Source organism: Lissotriton vulgaris, chromosome 1_1 (assembly GCF_964263255.1).
Source record: "Lissotriton vulgaris chromosome 1_1, aLisVul1.2, whole genome shotgun sequence".
In the NCBI taxonomy this organism is placed as follows: domain Eukaryota; kingdom Metazoa; phylum Chordata; class Amphibia; order Caudata; family Salamandridae; genus Lissotriton; species Lissotriton vulgaris.
In genome coordinates this window covers 262,903,712-262,922,272 of record NC_141685.1, presented here as the reverse complement: position 1 = coordinate 262,922,272, position 18,561 = coordinate 262,903,712, and the positions used below count along the sequence as shown (strand labels likewise).

Sequence of the window (18,561 nt, the reverse complement as noted above, 5' to 3'; positions counted from 1 at the left end):
TAAAGGAAAGGTCTAAGAATAACAGAGTAAACATTCTTAAGTGTGCATTCAGCTCTTTCATGGTCACAGTCCATGGGAATAAATTATCCAGAAGAGAAAACTCTGGTAAGGGGATAGCATAGGCACAAGATCGAGTTTATGCAAACATATTATAAAGAGCTTTGTGAACAAACTGAAGGAATATGCTACTTACCAGTATGCATCTGTTCTTGGCATGTAGGGCCGCTAACATTTATATCTTGTTCATAGATCGACGCCTAGTGTTGGGTCCGGATGATTGCACCTTGTTGTCCTGGAAGAGTCTTTGAAGTATCACGAGATAGGTGGCTCCTCCCCTAGACTACAGTGCGCATGGGCATCCTCTCCATCCTTAGATTGTTTTTCGCCATTGTGGCAGAGATGGAGTCCAATACAATACAAGATGACCATGCTTACAAATAATTCTGACTACTACAGCTGCGACAGGCACCGGGGAGGATGGGCGGGCGATATGAATGTTAGCGGCCCTACATGCCAAGAACAGATGCATACTGGTAAGTAGCATATTCCGTTCGAGGCATGTGGGCCGCTAAATTCATATCTTGTGCATAGAATAAATAGCATTTTCTCCCTTAGCTGTGGTTGCCCGAGCCAGCTGCAGCAGCCTGAAAGAGGCACTTAAGAACAGCCTGTCCTACAGCAGCTTGCTGCTTGGAATGTACATCAACACAGTAGTGTTTGGTGAATGTATGTATGTTATTCCATGTGGCTGCTCTACATATGTCCTCTAATGGAATGCTACCCAGGAAAGACATGGATGCCCCTAGCTTGCGTGTGGAATGTGCTCTTGGGGGGACTGTTAGTGTGCGTTTAGCCTTCTGATAACAAATCTGAATACACTTAACAATCCATCTGGCTATACCTGATTTGGAAATGGGTTTGCCTTTGTGCTGTGGTGAAAAAGCAACAAAAAGTTGTTTAGTCTTCCTGAAATCCCTCGTCCTGTCTATATAGTACAGGAGAGCTCGTTTGACGTCTAATGTGTGCAGTGATCTTTCTGCTACTGAGTCTGGATTAGGGAAGAAAACTGGCAGTTCAATAGTTTGATTAATGTGGAACTGAGAAACTACCTTGGGCATGAATTTAGGGTTAGTGCGTAGCACCACCCTATTTGCGTGAACCTGTATAAAAGGTTCTTGAATGGTGAGGGCTTGCAGCTTGCTAACCCGTCTCAGCGACGTGATCGCTACTAAGAAGGCAACCTTCCAAGTTAGGAACTGTATCTCACAAGAGTGGAGAGGTTCGAAAGGAGGTCCCATCAGTCTGGTCAAAACTATATTAAGATTCCAGACCGGTGAAGGTGGCCTTCTGGGTGGAATGACTCGTTTGAGTCCCTCCATAAAAGCCTTTATGGCTGGCACTCGGAACAGTGAAAGGTGTTGCCTGTTCTGTAAGTAAGCCGCTATTGCCGCCAAATGAATACGTATAGAACTGCATGCCAGATTGCATCTGTATAAATGTAACAGGTAACAAACAATGTTCTGTGTTGATGCATCCAGCGGGTTTATATCATGGCTGGAACAGTAAATGACAAAACGTTTCCATTTGGCAGCATAGCAGGCCCTAGTGGTAGGCCGTCTTGCCTCCTTGATGATGTGCATACAATCAAGAGGCAGATTTAGATACCCAAATTCTAGGACTTCAGGAGCCATATCGCAAGGTTTAACTGTTGCGGATCTGGGTGCTGAACTTCGCCATGGCCCTGGGTGAGAAGACTGGGTGTAAGACGCAGTCTTTGATGAGGCACCACTGAAAGTTCTAGGAAAGTGGTGTACCATGCTTGCCTCGCCCACGTTGGAGCAACCAGGATGAGAGTCATCGAGTGCTGTCTGAGTTTCCGTGCCACCAGAGGTATGAGCGGGGCCGGCGGAAAAGCGTACGCAAATCTGCCTGACCAGTTCATCCATATCGCATTGCCCTGAGACCGCGGGTGTGGGAACCTGGCGGCAAAGTTTGGGCATTTTGTGTTCTCGTTTGTGGCGAACAGGTCGATGTCTGGATGTCCCCACTGCTGGAAGTACAGTTGCAGCACCGAGGGATGAATCTCCCACTCGTGCACCTGATGGCTGTGTCTGCTGAGCAGATCCGCCATCTGGTTGTCCTGGCCCGGGAGGTGCTCCGCCATGAGGAAAATGTTCCTCTGAATGGCCCACTTCCACATGCTCTGAGCCAAGTGAGACAACTGTGGAGAGTGAGTACCTCCCTGCTTCTGAATGTAATACATGGCCTCATGTTTTCCGTCCGGATCAACACGACATTGTTGCACAGATGTATCTTGAAAGCCTTGAGTGCCATGAAGATTGCCATCAGTTCTAACAGATTGATGTGCATCCTCTTGTTGATTCGACCATAGTCCCTGCACTGTTTAATGAAGGAGATGCGCCCCCCACCCCAGGAGGGATGCGTCCGTCGTGAGCACTACTTGTGGTACAGGCTCTTGGAACGGTCGTCCCTTGCAAAGGTTGCATGGATTCCACCAATGCAGAGAGTTGTACGCACGACCGGTCACCAACACTAGGTCTTTCAATTGTCCTGAAGCCTGATTCCACTGTCATGCTAAACACTCTTGGAGCGGAAGCATATGCAGTCTCGCGTGCGGGACTATGAAGATGCAGGAGGCCATCATGCCTATCAACTGCAGAAACACTCGCGCCTGTAGTGAGTGTTGTGGTCTGAATTTGCGAATCAGCAGCTGCATGCTGTCGATTCGCACTGAGTTTGGCTGGGCTGTAGCTGTCACAGTGTCCAACGTCGCTCCCATGTATTGCTGTACTTGAGCGGGTTGAAGATGCGACTTGGGATAGTTCAGAGAAAATCCCAAACTGTGCAGAAGATGAATTGTGCGGGACACGTGGCTGGCGCACTGCTTGGCTGACTTCGCTAGCACAAGCCAGTCGTCCAGGTAAGGGTAGACATGAATGTGTTATCTCCGAAGGTGTGCCGCCACTGTCGCCAAGCACTTGGTGAACACTCTGGGAGCAGTGGTCACTCCAAAGGGTAGCACCTTGAACTGGTAATGCTTGCTCTGTATAGTGAACCTGAGGTATTTCCTGTGTGCCTGATGTATGGGTATATGGAAATATGCATCCTTCAGATCCAGAGTTGCCAGGAAATCCCCCTGACTGAGCAATGGCAGGACCTGCTGCAGAGTCAGCCTGTGGATATGTTCTAAAAGGATGTATAGGTTCAAGGGTCTCAGATCCAGAATGGGTCTGAGAGACCCGTCCTTCTTTGGGACTAAAATAGAGAGAGTACACCCCTGTTCCGTGCTCCTCTAGAGGCACCAGTTCTATGGCCGCTTTTTGCAGCATGCTGGCCACTTCTTGCTGTAATAAAGTTAAGTGCTCTGCGGACATAGGATGGTGTCTTGGTGGTATGTCGTGTGGAGTGGATGTCAGTTCTAAACAATACCCGTACTGGATAAGTTGCCTCACCCACCCGTCTGTGGTAATGCCTTCCCAGACTGGCAGGAACTGCTGGAGTCGTCCCCCGACTGGTGTTATAAGGTCCGGGGGCAGTGACAAGAAGTCACTGTTTGGTATTTGCTGAGGACCTGGTGTTATTATTTCCACGTCCTCTGCCTTTGGTGTGGTTACCACGGTATCCACCTCTATTGTTTTTGTTAAAGGTGGTCTGTGCACCACCTTTAATGTATTGTGTTTGCTGAGATGTTTGCCCCTTGACGGCCCTCTACTACCTGAGCGACGAAAAGAACCCCCTCTGAACTGTTGAGACTGCAAGGCCCCATAGACTTAGCCGTCTCGGTGTCCTTCTTGATTTTTTCAAGAATCGTGTCAACGTCAGGCCCAACAAGAAATCTGGGTTAACGGGGTGATTGAGTAAACTTGTTTGTATTTCTGGCTTAAACCCTGAAATTCGTAACCATGCCTGCCTCCTTAGCATTACACTAGTGTTAATGGCCCTGGCTGCAGTGTCTGCTGAATCTAGGGCACACTTGAAGAAGCATTTGATATCAGTTTCCCTTCCTGAATCAACATTTCCGCCCCCTCTCTATATGCATCAGGCAAGTGTTGCAACAATTGCTCTAGGGTATCATAGTGAGCCCTATCGTATCTAGCCAGTAGAGCTTGTGTATTGGCTATTCTCCAAATATTCACTGCCTGCGCAGCAACCCGCTTCCCAGAGGCTTCTAATACTTTAGATTCTTTGTCTGGGGGAGGAGCATCACCACTTGTTTGTGAGTTCGCCCTCTTCCGGGCATTGGAGACCACCAAAGAGTCCAATGGCAATTGATTCCTGATATACGTAGGGTCCACAGGAGCAGGCCTGTATTTCTTTTCAATACGTGGGTTCACCACCCTTGCTCTGGTTGGGTCCTTGAAAATGCCATTGGCGTGCTTAAGGACACCCTTTAGCATCGGCAGCGTCTTCACTGATCTGTCCGACGTAGAGAAGGTATCAAACAGAAAGTCCTCCTCAACTGGGTCTGCATGCATGACCACATACTGGTTCAACGCTGCCCTTTCAAGTAGAGCGTTGAACGCCGCAGTATCCTCTGCGGGGGCTGTCTTTACTTGGTAAGACTGGGTGTCCGCCGTGCCTTGATTGTCGAGCACATCCTACGAGTCATCCTGATTAGATTCATCAGGATAGTTGAATCGCTAGTCATTTGGTTATCACCCCCACCATCCTCAGTGCGTGTGGGGGAATGAGTAAAAGCTTGTCCATAAGGCCTTACGGACTCAAAAAGAACTGGCGAGGAAGCAGAGTCTCTTTTCCTTTTGAGTGGAATTTGATAGGATTCCATTGGCTTCTCCGGCAAGATCTTCCGTTTGAAAAGGGTGAGTCTTCCGGTTGCAGAGTCAATGTACAACTTCTTTGAGCTTTCAGAAGAAGGTGGAGTGGAACCGACGCCTTCAGGAGTGGCGGTCGTTCCCTTAAGTTTTGACATCATTTTACCAGGGTCGGTGCCCTGTGCCGGCTTAGACGTTTTAAGTCTTGCAGTCGAAGGCAGTCCAAAAACTATAGGTGGAGGCCCGATGGCTGTTTGACTTTTTTCACGGCCATCGCCAACTTCGAGCCAGGTGTTGCGCTGGGATTCCCAAAATGGCCACGGCTTGATGCGTCACGTTCCAACGCGGCCATTTTGTGCTTGTATTCTAGAACCTTCACCAGCATCAACTTGTATGCATTCGGACTGAGGGACGGCTGCGACTCAAGTCCGTCTTCAGTATCCACGCCCCCGAGGGCAGCCTTAGATGACGTCGCTCAGTCTCTTTGGGCCTTTGGCACCTTCTCGGATGTACCGATCTTCGGGTTGGCACCCTTCTGTGACCCCGAAGGAGCAATGACACTCTGAGCCTTCTTAGGATCCAATGGAACGAGGCTTTGCGAAACAAATACTGGTTTGACCAGTTTCGGTTTCGATTTGTCATTAGTCAGTTTCGGTTTCGTTTTTGAAGGCGTACCCACCGAAGGCTCTGAAATATTCTTAGCCGGGCCAGAGTGCGGGGCTGTAGAATGAGTATAAAGATCTTGGCTAAGGCCTTCCGGCGATGCTTCGCCCTGAGCCTTTGACATGACAGTGTCACTGTCGACCCCCGAAGGTTCGGTTGGGTCTTGCTCATCCCTGGAGCCGCCCTCTGGCCAAGCAACTCTCCTCGTCGTGGTCTGGAGACAGACACCTGTTGGACACAGGGTGCACGTCAGAGAGGATACTTTGCGTTACCGACCGGGCAACGCTTAAACGGGGCCTGGAATTCCATCGTCGATGTCAATCTTCGATCGGCCTAAAAAGCTGGGAGCACACGTGCTCAAGTATCCAGGAAACCAGATAAGTTAACTCAGAACCGAACAAAGTACAATACCGACGCTTAAAGAGGTCTTTTGGCCTGAAGAAAACAAGTTTTTCCTATAGGTTCCGAACGAGAGTCACGGAACACATCCGAACCCAATGGCGGAAAAAACAATCTAAGGATGGAGAGGATGCCCATGCGCAAGTAGTCCAGGGGAGGAGCCACCTATCTCGTGATACTTCAAAGACTCTTCCAGGACAACAAGGTGCAATCATCCAGACCAAACACTAGGCAGCGATCTATGCACAAGATATGAATTTAGCGGCCCACATGCCTCGAACTAAATATTTCTGGGTAAGCCATCAGCAGAATAATGCTTAGACTAAGTCAGTGTTCTTCAATCTGTGGGGCGCGCCCCACTGGGGGGGCGCGACACCTTCCCAGGGGGGGCGCGACACCTTCCCAGGGGGAGTGCGAACTCCACTCTGACCTTTGTTCCCTGTCTACTTGGAGGACTCCGGTATTTGAAAGGGGGAGGGAGGGGAGTTCGATTGCATCTTTTGTGTTGCTAAATCTCCCAGGAGGGGGTTAATTTGTAGGTGACATGCTTGATGTGCAGTGGGAGGCAAGCGTAGCTAGGGGGGTGCGGGGGGGGGGGGGGGGGGGGGTCAGTCCGCCCCGGGCGGCACAATTTTAGAGGCGGCTGCGCCAGATGCAGAAGACTTTCACTTTATAAGCAGCAGAAACGAAACTGTAGAGGAGGCTGCCCAAGAGTACAAGGTATGTGTGAGGCACTGCTAGGATTGCAGCTTTCACTACAAACTGTTCTGCTTGACTGACTGTGCCCAGGAGAACAAGGTACGTGTGAGGTGCTTCTGGGAACACAGTTCTTTTACTGGGAATAATTACAACCTGGGGTACAGGGAATGTGCGAGATAATGCTGGGTAAGTAATTGTTATACTGTAGCTCCTTATCTATCCATAGCTGCCAAGGCGTCAGAATGCTATGTGTGACACTTTCTTAATTTCAGTGTTATTTCGAGTGAAATATCAATAAAAACGAATGACACTTTCTCACAGACCACACCTCACCCTGTGACGATCTGTGAAAGGGTCGGTTTAGGAAGCATGCGAAAGGCGCCACAGACCAAGCTATTACGTCAGTCTGTGGCGTCAATTTAGGCTTGAGTTATTGTGTTTACGGCCATCCCAGGACGGGCTCTTTCATACTTGGTGGCAGCGCTGCACATTTGAGAATTCATCCGATACTGCCCTGCGAGCTGCCTGAACACCATAAATAACAGAGGCAAATAAATGTGGGAGCTGCGTCACATAAAGAAACGGAACATACAGCCAGACAGACAGTGCAAGAATCACAGCACATTGAGGGGAGTTCAGTTTCACCTATGAAGCAGGAAAGGCACTGGAAACATTAACATACAATTAGGAATGGGCCTCACTAAGTAGAACAGGTTTGTCTGAGGTGAGAAATGTCCAAACCTGCATTCTGGACGTCTTGGTATAGTGAAGTTTATCAGGCTTGAAACCGTTTTTCATCTTTATACCGCGCCACACAAAAAGCTGTACATTTTGGAAATATTAATAAAGGTGTGATGAAAAGACTGTGGAACTGGAGAGCCTAGTTAGGGTCATGGGGTCAGCTTAATTAACATTCTGTGATTCTGGGCTAATCACTTAGTCAACTGCCAAAAAATACGACACAAATGTGCTTGTGTAACATAACTGGCGCTCATGTAAAAAGCCATAAGACCCCTTTGGGTCAAGCTCCTACTAAATAAAAGTTAAAAACAGTAAAAAACAATGATGAGTGGGAGGCAACGTTAAGTTTTCAGGTAAAATGACCGGATAAGCAGCTCCTTCAAAAAAACTCAACAAATAAACTGGAGAAAAAAGTCAAAATCTATTCCTTTCTAATTGCTGTGCTGTCTTCTCTGCAGCACAAATGGGGTCAGTACAAAGCAACCTACTGTTACAACTACAGATGGTTCTTTTATCTCATTTGCAGATCAAATGTGCTTAATGTTGTGGGAGTAGACATTGCTAGATGTAATCTGCAGGGAGAATAAAACCGGCACTAACAACCCCACTTAGTGTAGCTTGTACATCTTTAGGTGACTGATTATTTTGATACCATCTGTGACATCAAAATAATGAGCTGGCAACCCTAATCATAAGACTGGAAGTTTGTTGAGGCATGAGCACATTATTTCCTTCCGACACCCTGATCCCTGGTTACTGCCATAATAGCAATAGTTTAACACATTTGAAACCCAACACTGCTGTCAATAACATGCCGAGTTACTTTAAGTGTCTAGGAATGCACCCTGCATTCAGACCACTCACTCCTCATTCTCGCCCTTCACTTTCACTCTCACCCAGCACTCACACTGACCCCGATGCACTCACACCATTCACCCACTTACCCTCCACTCACAGTGATCACTCTGCACTCACAGTGATCACAATGCGCTCACACTGATCACCATGCGCTCACACTGATCACCATGCACTCACACTGATCACCATGCACTCACACTATTCACCCACTCACCTTCTCACCTTGCACTCACACTGATCACCAGGGGCCTCATTTATGAAAAGTGACGCATCGCTGCGTGAAAACAGCGATGCGTCACTTTTCACTGCGCACTCCTTGCGACACCAATGTTGCGTCATATTTAATGTATGACGCATCATGTCGCAAGGACTTACAGATACGTCAGTATTTCTGACGCATCTGTAAGCGCAAAAGTGACGCATTGCTGGAGTGTGCCACAAAAGTGACGCATCTCCAGCAATGCGTCCTTTCACATGGGGAAAGCCCCATGTGAAAGGGCTTGCGTCAGTCTTACGCCTGCTGTGAGACAGGCGCAAGATTTTGACGCAACAGCATCCTAAAAGTGACGCAGTGAAATCTCATAGATTTCACTGTGTCACTATTACGAGGCTTTTTGCGGGGGAACGCCCCCTCTGCATACATTATACCTGACGCAGGTATAATGTGGCGCAGGGGTTTAAAAAGTGACGCATCTACCTAGATGCGTCACTTTTTAAATATGGCGCAACAAGGCGCATGTTTTACGCCGCAGATGCGTCACAAAAAGTGACGCATCCGCAGCGCAAAACTGACGCACAGCCTCATAAATGAGGCCCCATGTTTTCACACCGTTCACCCCCTTACCCTCCACTCACAGTGATCACTCTGCACTCACAATGAACTTGCGCTGTTCACCCTGTACCTCACCCTGCAGTCACACGAGCACACTACTCAACCTGCACTCGTGACACTTCACTCACCTGTCCCCCGCTCTGTTAAATCTGCAATCTCACTCGAATAAGCCCACCACTAACCATACATTTATTCGTCCTACTCTGCACTAACATGCGCACCCATATTCATATGGTCGCCTCACTCACCCCTGTACACAAGTATGGGCATGTCGTGCCCCATTAAGGTTTTCGTCCTAAATTACAAAAGGAGACATCTAAATGCACTACAATTCAGCCTTCCAGGGGGCCCTTGATAGAGACAGTTCTGTTTTTTCCCTGATGGACTGGAATAATTCCTAAACAAATTCTTGTAAATACCGTTTTGTTTAATTTCTTTTTAATGTAATTGATGTGAGGGAGTCTATTACTATTTGTATAGAAATGTTTGCTTCATGCAACAACCATAAAAAACTTATTGTATTGAATGTTATTCGCTGAATATGCCCGGAATGTGCGCGTGGCGGTCGAGTCCAGAAATTTCTGTCAGGTGGTGGGGGGGGGGCCCAACATCTAAAAAAATTCAGCTGGGGGGGCTCAACCTACAAAAGTTTGAAGACCTCTGGACTAAGTGTTACTGTGCTCATATGGCTGCTATAAACATGTTTTATAGGCTTGCTAGCAATGAGGCTTTCGTTAGACTAATAGAACATGCATAGGCTTTATGACATAACGTGTATTTGTAAAGTGTACGTTCATTGCAAAGGGTATCTTGGCGCTGAACATATACCATACTAAATGTATAATGTATAACGCTAGACATCTTTACAGTGTATCTGAATGCAGGATGCAGACTATGGAGGATTTGCAAGCTTTCCTTGTCAAGGCATTGCCACTGAAAGCCATTAATTTTAAGCAGTTTTTCCTTAAATCTGATAATATAAAAAGTAAGGCTTGCTTGTCACACGAGTCTGTAGCATTTCTCACGTATAAATAGCCCAAGTCATGAGACCTGCAAGCTCAAGATTGAAAGGGAAGTCTGACAAAGTTAAGAATGATTAAAGTGTGTAAAACCTACCTTTTCCCCCTGAATGAAACACAATTTAGGGCCCAGACAGATCATAAACAGACTTTTAAAGCACTATGTAACACTGGTCCAGCACACCTCAACAATTGCATCTGCTTTCACAAACCGTCCAGACAACTCCGCTCATCTGGATTCCTACTTGCACACGTCTTACGCATAAGGAAAACCTGATCCAGAAGTCGAGCCTTATGCTTCATCGCTCCTAAAGCATGGACAACCAGCCATTCTACAGAAGAGCCTCCTCCTCACTGCTTGAATTTGGACCTGTAGACCTGGCTTTTCGCATAGTCTCACTAGGCCCTAAGTTTAGCTAGACTCATACCTGCTCAGCACCAAAATACCTGGGGACAGTACGCTCTACAGGTCTGCATAACAAAACATAACGCAACAGTTCTTCAGGGAGATGCAACCGTGAGAGGAAGGTAAAGATGCTTATGTCCTGGTATTCATGATATGACTAGCCGCCTAGAAAGTTGTTAATTACTTGCAGGACAATGCAGATCAGATTATGGCTTTTCCCTACTTACTTACTCAGATGATGAAATATGCACTTCTCTGAAAACATTCAGATTTTAGTATCAAGGTTGTGCATATCTACTGCTGTTTAAGGCTCTTTAATAAAATTCCTTTACTTTTGTTAACCCCCTTACCTGTCAGTCCTCACAAGTAGTACCTCACAGTCACGATTGATGGCATTTAGATTCACTCAAAAAACAACTCAATTTCCGTTTGTATCCACTTTTAAAAAAACACAGTAAAATAAATGGGTATCTGTGTTTATCTGTGAAACTCAATACAAACGGATAACAGGGAGATTTAGATATAATGCCCTTGAAATAAGGTAGACAGGATAGACGTCACGTTTGTGACAAAGTAATCTGTCCGCCAAACGTTAAGGCCCTTAGACTTCACCTGACAAAAAGGGCGTTGGAAGGGACGTTCCAAGTGTCAAGGTCCCATCAATTACTGGATCTAGTTAAGGGTCACCAGCAGTGAGGAAGAAGAAAAGTTCTAAACAGAGCCCGGCTGCTCCAAAGAGGATAGAGGTGGCACTTCCAGCCGAGCTAATGGGTCAAAGAACCACCACATGTGTATGGCACAAGCGGAACATACCTTTACAGAAAAACACGGTCTCCTGCAACCTTCACTTGAGGGTGAGCTCAAAGTTAAACGCCTCCAAAAGCCTCCGCCAAGTCTGATCAGATACCAGGAGATTGGAGAGAGACTGTGCAGAAGGAGCCAAATAAAAAGAACCGATTCCAATAGGCTCTAGTACACGAAAGAGCACAGGAGAAGGGATCTTCACACTGACCAGTCAAAGAGATCAAGATACACATTTACAGAAGGGAGGGATCCTTCTAGTACTCTCACCCCACGGGTTAGAGGGAAAATTTACATCACTCAACCACGGAGGAAAATAGTGCAGGAATGAGAAGCTTTAATGGTCCAACAGAGCCACCGTTACCAGAACAAGCGGTTGAGAAATGAACGTCAGACCATGACAGGCACCTGCCAATCCACAGTCGAGAGTCAGACTCTAAAGAGAAATCGTATTCCATATGACCACATCCGCTCCCAGAGCCGTTCCCACAACTCTATTCAGAAAAGGGGGTGGTGATGAACAGAGTGTCTGAATTAAGCAGACCACTCTTACCCAGTCCAAAGATCATGGCTTGATCCATGACCGTTTTTTAGCTCACTGCACCATCCCAGCTCAGAACCTGGCTACATGCAAATTAGTCTGACCCTGGCCCAGTGCATCATGGGAACAGGGCAGACCAAACTACCAAGCCAATTCTTATACTGGGAAGGAAACAAGCTTCCGGGGACCGGTTTCTGGCATTTCAGCCGTCTTCGGCCCGGCTTGCTTGAATCCTGATGGTGCAATGAGCAAGGGACTCACACCCCCTTTTCTGAATCGTTTTTGGCCACTATAGGTGTGGCAGGGTATACTCAGACATGAGTCCCTTGCTCACTGCACCATCAGGATTCAAGCAAGCCGGGCCGACGACGGCTGAAATGCCAGAAACCGGTCCCCGGAAGCTTGTTTCCTTCCCAGTATAAGAATTGGCTTGGTAGTTTGGTCTGCCCTCTTCCCATAATGCACTGGGCCAGGGACAGACTAATTTGCATTTGGCACGTTCTGAGCTGGGATGGTGCAGTGAGCTAAATAACGGTGATGGATCAAGCCCTGATTTTTGGACTGGGTAAGAGTGGCCTGCTTAATTCAGACACTCTGTTTATCACCACCCCCTTTTCTGAATCGTTCCCACAACTCAACCGTTTTTATGCTACTTGACACGCCGCTTCACACTAGCATCAGATGTAAATGATCTCTTCACAAAGGACTAAAGATGTGATCACAGACAAACGCATATTATTACTCTTATAATATTGGAGGGGTTCATTTTGTGCTCTAAATTGTGCAGAATAGTGCACACTCCAGAAACCACTCTCCTACTTCTATTTTGAGGCTGACAGTCTGGCCAGCTTCCAGTTTAAATATAACCCAAGCCCATGAAATGCCAATTCTATCAAGTTTAGATAAAATATGTGATTATTGCAATCCGATATGACTAAGGCACAAGAACTGCTCAAACAGACTACTTCACCAAAAGAGTACTGTCTGCTATGGATACTGTCAGGCCTGCTTCCTTCCAGATTATAGTGATCTACAGGCCAAGTTGCAACCTTGTGAATCTAATCTAATTGCTCTTAGGGTCACACCGTGCACTGATAGTAAAAAGCTGCATTTGTTTGGCAACTAACACAGACTATTGATTGTAAAGAAACATTGCCTCGTCTAGTTCACCTGCTTGGTGCGGTTACGCATCAGTGTAATTTGTTTACTATCCCGTACATTCAGATTTATTTACTGTAAAAAACTACAATTTTGAGAGCAATGGCATTCAATAGGATAGTGCAAATATTGGTATGCAGGTGTGAACATCTTTCTTTTGTACAAGAGATTTTGAAACCGTTCACCTCCCTTGAAGATATGTGGAAGCATCCAAGTAATCCCTGCTCTGCTTTTCTTTATCAGCAATTGTTTAGAGCACGCTCTGCATTCAGCGTGGCACTTCAGAGCCTTTTAATATTGTAGATATTTGAAAAAAGTAAATAGTCTCAGTACAAGGCATGTTTCTTACAGGAACATAGCACATTCATTTAGGATAGGCCATCTTCGAGAAATGATTGGTGTTTGAAACCGAGTCTTCTAATAGGTAGGTTGAATGCACCTGGGAATATGTGCCCTGGTCCTCAGTACCTTTAGTGTAATTTGGATTGCAATATGAAGGCTTCAGTACCAAAGCTAACCCTGTGGAAGGCCAGTCTGTTTTGATCTGATGAATGGCTAGGTTGACTTTTTTGGGCATCCAGTGTTTGCCACAGAAAGACACCATTTTAATGTCCCACTAAAAATGCCCACAGGGGCTTAGACTGGCCCTTGTTTTAGGTCAGAGCGCTTCTGCCTCAAAGGCCCGGTGAGCATAAAGTACCACGGACTGCAGTGTTCACCTGCTACACGGCAGGAAACACCCGAGGAAACAATGGACCGCGGAGAAATATGCAAATGCAAAGTTGTATGAATAATTAGCAAAGTGAATGAGCTGGGCAAAAAGACCTCTGCACAGCACTAAACCGAGGAAGAGTGTTGGGATCTGGAAACAAAGGGTGTGGTGGTCTTGATTGGAGCCAGTCTGCAAACACGCCTGAGCTGCTGTTGGCAAACTACAGGCTGCACACACGCCTGAGCTGCTGTTGGCAAACTATAGGCTGCACACACGCCTGAGCTGCTGTTGGCAAACTACAGGCTGCACACACGCCTGAGCTGCTGTTGGCAAACTACAGGCTGCACACACGCCTGAGCTGCTGTTGGCAAACTATAGGCTGCACACACGCCTGAGCTGCTGTTGGCAAACTACAGGCTGCGCACACGCCTGAGCTGCTGTTGGCAAACTATAGGCTGCACACACGCCTGAGCTGCTGTTGGCAAACTATAGGCTGCATACACGCCTGAGCTGCTGTTGGCAAACTATAGGCTAGGCTGCACACACGCCTGAGCTGCTGTTGGCAAACTATAGGCTAGGCTGCACACACGCCTGAGCTGCTGTTGGCAAACTACAGGCTGCACACACGCCTGAGCTGCTGTTGGCAAACTACAGGCTGCACACACGCCTGAGCTGCTGTTGGCAAACTACAGGCTGCACACACGCCTGAGCTGCTGTTGGCAAACTACAGGCTGCACACACGCCTGAGCTGCTGTTGGCAAACTACAGGCTGCACACACGCCTGAGCTGCTGTTGGCAAACTACAGGCTGCACACACGCCTGAGCTGCTGTTGGCAAACTACAGGCTGCACACACGCCTGAGCTGCTGTTGGCAAACTACAGGCTGCACACACGCCTGAGCTGCTGTTGGCAAACTACAGGCTGCACACACGCCTGAGCTGCTGTTGGCAAACTACAGGCTGCACACACGCCTGAGCTGCTGTTGGCAAACTATAGGCTAGGCTGCACACACGCCTGAGCTGCTGTTGGCAAACTATAGGCTGCACACACGCCTGAGCTGCTGTTGGCAAACTACAGGCTGCACACACGCCTGAGCTGCTGTTGGCAAACTACAGACTGCACACACGCCTGAGCTGCTGTTGGCAAACTATAGGCTAGGCTGCACACACGCCTGAGATGCTGTTGGCAAACTATAGGCTAGGCTGCACACACGCCTGAGCTGCTGTTGGCAAACTATAGGCTGCACACACGCCTGAGCTGCAGTTGGCAAACTATAGGCTGCACACACGCCTGAGCTGCTGTTGGCAAACTACAGGCTGCACACACGCCTGAGCTGCTGTTGGCAAACTATAGGCTGCACACACGCCTGAGCTGCTGTTGGCAAACTACAGGCTGCACACACGCCTGAGCTGCTGTTGGCAAACTACAGGCTGCACACACGCCTGAGCTGCTGTTGGCAAACTATAGGCTGCACACACGCCTGAGCTGCTGTTGGCAAACTACAGGCTGCACACACGCCTGAGCTGCTGTTGGCAAACTACAGGCTGCACACACGCCTGAGCTGCTGTTGGCAAACTATAGGCTGCACACACGCCTGAGCTGATGTTGGCAAACTACAGGCTGCACACACGCCTGAGCAGCTGTTGGCAAACTATAGGCTAGGCTGCACACACGCCTGAGCTGCTGTTGGCAAACTACAGGCTGCACACACGCCTGAGCTGCTGTTGGCAAACTACAGGCTGCACACACGCCTGAGCTGCTGTTGGCAAACTATAGGCTAGGCTGCACACACGCCTGAGCAGCTGTTGGCAAACTATAGGCTGCACACACGCCTGAGCTGCTGTTGGCAAACTATAGGCTGAACACGCCTGAGCAGCTGTTGGCAAACTATAGGCTGCACACACGCCTGAGCTGCTGTTGGCAAACTATAGGCTGCACACACGCCTGAGCTGCTGTTGGCAAACTACAGGCTGCACACACGCCTGAGCTGCTGTTGGCAAACTACAGGCTGCACACACGCCTGAGCTGCTGTTGGCAAACTACAGGCTGCACACACGCCTGAGCTGCTGTTGGCAAACTACAGGCTGCACACACGCCTGAGCTGCTGTTGGCAAACTATAGGCTAGGCTGCACACACGCCTGAGCTGCTGTTGGCAAACTACAGGCTGCACACACGCCTGAGCTGCTGTTGGCAAACTATAGGCTAGGCTGTACACACGCCTGAGCTGCTGTTGGCAAACTATAGGCTGCACACACGCCTGAGCTGCTGTTGGCAAACTATAGGCTGCACACACGCCTGAGCTGCTGTTGGCAAACTACAGGCTGCACACACGCCTGAGCTGCTGTTGGCAAACTACAGGCTGCACACACGCCTGAGCTGCTGTTGGCAAACTATAGGCTGCACACACGCCTGAGCTGCTGTTGGCAAACTATAGGCTGCACACACGCCTGAGCTGCTGTTGGCAAACTATAGGCTGCACACACGCCTGAGCTGCTGTTGGCAAACTACAGGCTGCACACACGCCTGAGCTGCTGTTGGCAAACTACAGGCTGCACACACGCCTGAGCTGCTGTTGGCAAACTACAGGCTGCACACACGCCTGAGCTGCTGTTGGCAAACTACTTTGTTCTTCGCAAAAATGATTTCTGCAGCGGGGCCTTCACACCATATGTCACCGACGTACTCCAGAACAACCAGAAAATGCAAGTCCACAGGTCTAACTGCTGAAAACGAATATTACACAGGAGACCCAACGAGTGAGGGAAAGTACCATATGTGAAGCAAAGGAGACGAAGGCTAGTCAAATGGCACATAGCGGACATAGTACATTGATGTAATGCAAACAATTATTTTCTTGCATCTCAAAAAAGAATATATATTTTAAAGGGAATTCATCACGTTTGGGGTCTTGTGCATGGTTTTGAGTAAGGGTTCCAATAAGAAGGCTATTTTCTACATAAAGAGCCCATTTCATAAACAAACAAGCATTTACAATGCAACGGTTTCGCCTTTGGAAAAGTTTTAGCTATTGACATTGTGAATGACAAACTTTTTATTTATGTGTTGGTTTTGAAAACAGATAAATAAATGGCATTGTCATTTACAATGGCAATAGCTTAATCTCCTGAAAATGCGATTTGTATTACAACTATTTCAGTTATTTTGCACTACGATGAAAACTGGCTTGTGCATCTACTCCTGCAGAAGAGTATCAAGAGGAGAGTCAGCAGGTGTCCCTGTAGGAGGTAGTGTATTCAAGACTGTGCAATACAATACATGCTCCCTTCCCAACTCACTTGGTCTCGAACGCCCAGTCATACACTGCACCACCACACATTGCAACAGAAATCTGGACATACATTAAAAGGGAAAAAAACGCCAGTTTGTCTATAGTTGATTGTACTCGGTGGCCTTGAGAGGAGGCAGAACTGTGGTGAAACTGCTGGGTTTGTGTGTACGAGGGAGGAGAGGAGTCGGATTTGTGACAGAACTTCTGGGGGTGGGCGAAGGAGCTGGGAAGACCTAGCACAAGAGTGGAGGAACGGCAGGGGGCACTGGGGCAGTACGCGATGCCGGTCGAGACGCCTCAGTAAGATGTTCATTGGCCTTGGGCTGGATGCGGCCCCCTGAAGGGTTGGGGGGCCAACAGAAGAGTTGGGCCCCCCTCCGACCCCCACACAGCGGCCTGCGTTACGCCCCTGATGCTGACAGGTGTTTATTGAACTCATGCTCAGTGAATTTACTTTGGAAGGATGAAATGTTGAGTGGTCCCGTCTGTCGTCTCGATTCACTGTTCACTACAGGCCCCTGCATCAAATTGATGACTAGCTTACCTGAGTGTCCAAATCCCAGCCATACCCTGTAACAGAGTGGCACTGCATCAGTGAGGCACCCCTAAAGACCGCCAGAGCCCCAACTGCACGCACACCTCGAGCAGCCTAGACGCGTAGTATGATGCAAACATCGTCCCCCCCCTCCCCACCCCCGTCGCAGTCCAGTCCAGGGTGGGCCATCACGGACTCTAATGGGCACACTCGTAGTAGCAATATCGACGCCATGACACTACGACGGCTGGACGTTAAATGCGGTAAAACACGTGGCCAAGCGGTGCAGTTTATAGCTCAATTTTAAAATAAAATGTTTAAAAGCCCATATATTTTACAAGCAGCTCTGACGGCTCTCATGAAACACACCAATAACGAAGAAACAAATATGATGCTCCCCCAGAGGCGCAACTAGAACCAAATTTCGGGGGGGGGGGGGGGGGGGGGGGGGGGGGGGGGCAAAGAAAAAATTTCGGGGGGTGGGGGGGGCTGAACCTTTAATCAGTAGGCAGAGTTGAGCTGCAGGGTCCAACAAGGGGTGAAACAACAGCAAGGCCTAATTAACATTCAAATGGTCTTTAAAAGACCTGTGAAACGTTCGGGTATGGCTGTGTGTGTGCCCGGGATCTGTCTCATCCCGGGCTGCCACACACGACGGGGGGAGGGAGGGGGGGGGGGGTTGCTGAAGCCCGGTGAGTCCAATGGGTGTTACTAGCCTATGCTCCCCAGTAGCGCTGGGGGGAAACCCAAGAAAACTTACTTGACAGATTTTGGGGTCAGGCTGCAAATTTTTCAAATAACTGGCTCAAATGTTATAGCCAGTTCAGATAATACGGTGCATGCAATTTCACAGGACTCTTCCCACCACGCCAGAGGGGCTTTAGGAGACCTGAGTTTGAACTTGCAGCGCCCCCACAGTAGAGCTTGCAGCCAGTTCGAGCAGGGACGTATTTCAGGATCCTGGCAGCGGGTTCTATACTTGAAGACCAACATGGCGGTGTACATCAGGACAGATGTGCTTCCGGAGACCCTGTGGGCGCCTCACTATACTAACGCAAATACGGATGGAAGAGCATTGCATTCCCTGTGCATTTCTCTATGGCGACATAATGGC

The 18,561-nt window shown here is 48.3% G+C and overlaps 1 protein-coding gene across 2 annotated transcripts in view; it reads right to left on the bottom strand.

Annotated features, from left to right (window-relative positions):
• The window catches only part of TESK2 (testis associated actin remodelling kinase 2), a 610,614-nt gene that overhangs the window by 65,137 nt on the left and 526,916 nt on the right, over positions 1–18,561 (bottom strand). The gene's annotated exons all lie outside the window — the stretch shown is intronic.